This window comes from Cryptomeria japonica, chromosome 7 (assembly GCF_030272615.1).
Source record: "Cryptomeria japonica chromosome 7, Sugi_1.0, whole genome shotgun sequence".
Taxonomy (NCBI): domain Eukaryota; kingdom Viridiplantae; phylum Streptophyta; class Pinopsida; order Cupressales; family Cupressaceae; genus Cryptomeria; species Cryptomeria japonica.
In genome coordinates this window covers 488,159,764-488,164,392 of record NC_081411.1, presented here as the reverse complement: position 1 = coordinate 488,164,392, position 4,629 = coordinate 488,159,764, and the positions used below count along the sequence as shown (strand labels likewise).

Sequence of the window (4,629 nt, the reverse complement as noted above, 5' to 3'; positions counted from 1 at the left end):
TATGATTTTGTTTCTAGAAAAAAGCTTTAAAACTTGTAAATCAATTATGATATGTCCTTGTTTACATTTGTTCTTATAAAACTAGTCTCTATAATTGAATAAGTGAGCTAACCATGCACAAAAATATAAGGTCCATGGATATCATTGAGGGTCGTGGATATGAAAGGGAGTATCAAGATACCATTTTTTATCTTGAATAGATGAGACTACGAATAAGTTATCAATACAAGGTAGCATCATCCCCTGATATAGCATAGGAAGCCTCAAGATTGAATCTAGATAAAAAGGGAGTCAAATATGGTTTGTAGGTATCTAGGTGAAATCATGTAAGTAAATCAAGAGTCTACTTAGCTTGTGCAATATTGATTCTTGAGTCAAATTGCAAGTAATGTAATAAACCCAAGTCAATCATTTCAAATTTGCCTTAAAGAGTTGACTTGAGTAATGCAATAGTAGATGAAAATCTCCTTATGCTCAAAACACCATCAATATATAGTACTAGCACATCATCATCATACCACAATAGATAAACGTTAGGATAAAGTTTTAAAAATTGGGATAAAGATTAGGGTTAGGGTTATAGTTGAATGAGGATTAGGGTTAACATTAGGGTTCAATTAGGATTGGAGTTGGTGTTTGTAAGATTTAAACAAGGTTAGAGGCAGTGTTAGGGTTGGGATTCAATTAGCATTAAGGGTAGGGTTAGTATTATGGTTAGCATTAATGTGTGTTATATTAGGGTTGGGATGTAAGGTTATGCGTTCATCTACAATCCTAAATATGATCATAATCCTAGCTTTAACCCTAACGTTTGGAATAGGAACATCTAGTGACAACTAAGAAGAAATTAGATAGTATGGAAATGTGAACTTGAGGAATCTATATCTGAAGCCTTGTTGGGGCCCCAAATGCCCTTAAGAAACCCACCACCAACAATCTGGGCAATAAAGAACAAATTATAGGCTTAGCTCACAATATTAAGCTAGCAACAATGTTCTTTATTATTAGATTGTAATGTAACATAAACAAATTTAAATATATTACAATATTAAATTTGCAATATTTGAAAAAAAAATTATTAGATTTAAATAAAATTATGCAATGAATATTATTCCAAACAAATATAATATAATATTGTCTTCAATTTTAAGAATTGTGCTATATAGTTGTTGAAATCTCCTTATACTTGTGCCTTTTGATATTTGACTGTGTATTTTACAATTCAAAATTTGAAACCTTTAATAGGTGAAATGCTAGGTCTTCATTAAACAAACCAAATACACTCACTCAACTATATATACATGATATCAAGACTCAAGCATACATATCAATCAAAGGAATCAACTACAATCCACTTAATAACAAAGAAAATGTCTACGTAGCTAAGATAATTGTGTTCATACATTGTCAAACACATTTTGCAATTATACTACTACTATAAATCAAATACTCACAAATTATATCTTCTAACATTATACAACTCGAAATTTTATATCAATGAATATAGCACAAAAAGTTTGCCCAACAATAGACTTATTTTTTACCACAGTCAAGCATTTGTATGGAACCTTGCTCCAAAAAGGAAAAAAGATTTTGCAGGACAAGCCAACAAATGAACAAACTTACATATCCATGAAGTAAATAGCATAACTTTGTATCTTTCCAGAATAGCGACAATTGTAAATATGATGTTTCAACAACCAGCTACAAAATCTACTCAATGTAATCAATATATTAAGTTAATTGTCTTCATACATGGTAAAAATACTTTGTATTACAGAAATATTTTGCATAACTTGCCGGTTTAAATTATATTCTAGATAATTACTCCAAACAAAGGCAATGTTTGTTTTTCACAACTTTTGCCTGCCCTCCAATATATTACCCAAACCATATCATGATATCGTGTAACCATTGCACCTCATTGAAATACAAGTGCTAATTTATTTCGATTCGAATGTTTGACCATAAATGAACAAGAGCTACATTGCAGCGTAGTTCCTGCCATATATGACAGGGCAGTTTTGAAAGAAAATAAGTTATTATTAGTTTGCACTATTTTTTATGCAGTGAATGCTTAGTTTTTGAGTCTGTGAATTCCATAAAGATTTTTGTGCCATTTAAATAATGTTTTTCGGTGTTATTTAAATAATGTTTTGCACACTCTTTTGTAATTGATTTGTTTTTTAAAATAATACGAAGTTTCTTTATGATGGACACTAAATTTCTGACAGCTAAGAATGAGTTTCTGCAATCTATCTCTGATTATTAAATAATGGCCACTGTTAATCTGCAATACACTTCATAAAATCTCATTTTTGTGTCATTTATTTTATATGTCGATTTTGCAGCCTAACGTCTTCATCTCCAAAAGCTCAATGAACAGACTCCTCCTCAAAATCCATCAATACTGAACTGCATGTTCATTAGGGCATGCATGCCACATTTCAGACAGTTTGGATTATGTTTCTTGGAAGTTTTTAATCAGAATATGAGATACTGAGGAACTGGGGATCATTGCAAAGCTTGATAAAAGGAAACATGTGCATGGCTAAAATGTACCAAGCAAGATCCATTTAGGCTTGAACATCGGATGAAATTTTACAAGAGCCTGCGCATTGTGAAAGCAGAAGGTGGTATTCTTCACAAATTTTAATTACTAGTTCACACCATCCACAAAAATAAATGCAAAAATGGGAATACACAAATGTATGAACTTTGTGTATATATACATATAGCTCTTCTCCCACCTCAATATGAAACAATAAAATTGAGTGTATATGTGATAACATGTAAGAGAAATGAAATATGTACATTAAGAAGTTTAAAATCAATTCTTGCAGATCAAAGACTGTCAACTTGAGTGGCAATGCAAAAAGTCTACCAAACAAACGAGAAAAAAATAATTTCCATTACTAGAGGGTGTCAAGTCACCTGTACTCACTATGTAACTTCGTCCCATGTTCCATTTCTTCCTTACTGAGTTGCCCGCCATGGATAGTTGTTGAGGCTAGTTCAGGCTTCTGAGAGGCACCTGGTGTACTTTGTCCATCTGTGATTAGAGGTTGATACTTTGCAAGAATGTTAGCTGTCCATTAACACAGAAAAATAATAAATCAATTGACAGGCTTAACCATCACCACACTTCTACATAAAATTGCAAGTTACTACAAAATTCTCAAAGCATTTGGGTGTGTGTCAGTGTGAAATAAACAATTGTAAAACTCATTACAAAGAGCTATAGTTCATTTCTCAAGCCAGTGTCAATGAGTTTTATCTACTATAAACTGCTAGAAAAAATTAACCTCCAAATATTTATATAGTGAAAGCTACAACCATAAATGTCATCAAAGACAAAAGGAAATTTACAGGAAATTTACATACATATAGAAAGAATTAAAACTTGATGTAATCTTGTTGTCCGACATATCTCTGCTAGAGTGAGTACCTTATTACTTCATTAAACCTCAACATCTTTACATCGCGTCCAGTCTTAACTACAATATAGAGCACTTTATCATACTATATTTGAATCCTCATACAAAGCATGTGAGAATATGCTCTTGTTTAGCACACATGTCTACATATGAATCATAACTATTCAATATACACTTTGAAAATTAGGTACAAAATAATAGCTCATCATCACGAAGTTGTGTTACATCTAATAACATAAGGATTGACATCTAATAATAGTCATTAATGTATTTACTCAGAACTGGACAAGGAAGGATTATAAGATGCGTGAATATGCATTAATAAACTGTGTACGAATCACCCTCACCTCATTCTACGGTCCCCTGGTTCAAATATCACAATGAGAAACATCTAGAAAGTTTTTCTGGGATGATCCATCAACACCATTGTTTTCTTTAAATTTTGGCTGAGTTCACTAACTCCTCCATGACCAAGTCTTCCGATGAATCCGAAGCACTATTAAGTGGTGAAGCAAGACCACTTCCTCATGAATACCTGTCCTATATTTTAAGGGACCACATTGCATTTACATGTAAAATAACTGTCAACAAAAACACGACAAAGTAAGAAAAATCATGGTATTGGAAACAACCAGGAAAGCTCCCCTCTTTGTTTTTTTCTCTTATTTTAAAAGAAGAGTTAAGGATTAATAAACAGTTAATGGCTTCCCCTCGGCAATAGTTCCATGCAAGGCAAAAACTAATAAAAACCCGAAAAAAGAAGAGTTAAGGATTAATAAACAGTTAATGACTGCCCCATCGGCAATAGTTCCATGCAAGGCAGGAACTAATAAAAACCCAAAATCCTCCGTAGTGGGTTTGGATTGTGTGAAAACCGAGCACATTATATGCCTTTGAAGGAAGAAAAATTTGTGCATTGTAGTGACACTTGTTCTGTTTGTAATGACTAGGTGTTAAAGCGAATGACACTTGTTCTATTTTGTCATGATTAGGTATTAAAAGTGAGGAGAATAAATAATGTGGAGTGAACTGCCCTGCAACGCACTGACGAACAACCCCTGCAATGCACTGGCAGACACATCAAATGTCGTGCGTTCTCTCTTGTTGAATTTTGCACCTCTCAATAGAGGCCAATAAGATGCAACCAAATTTCACTAACGCCTCTGAAAACCATTTATAGTGCCAATGAAAT

The 4,629-nt window shown here is 32.9% G+C and overlaps 1 long non-coding RNA gene across 2 annotated transcripts; it reads right to left on the bottom strand.

The window, feature by feature from the left end:
* Positions 1-2,793: 2,793 nt before the first annotated feature.
* On the bottom strand, positions 2,794-4,274 carry LOC131065680 (uncharacterized). 2 transcript variants are annotated; one of them, XR_009111459.2, is made up of 3 exons: positions 3,785-4,274; positions 3,449-3,497; positions 2,794-3,088 (listed from the first exon to the last, which is right to left on the bottom strand). It is a non-coding gene; the product is annotated as an uncharacterized LOC131065680 (long non-coding RNA). The 2 variants fall into 2 exon arrangements; XR_009111458.2 differs by lacking the exon at positions 3,449-3,497.
* Between the last annotated feature and the right edge of the window lie 355 nt (positions 4,275-4,629).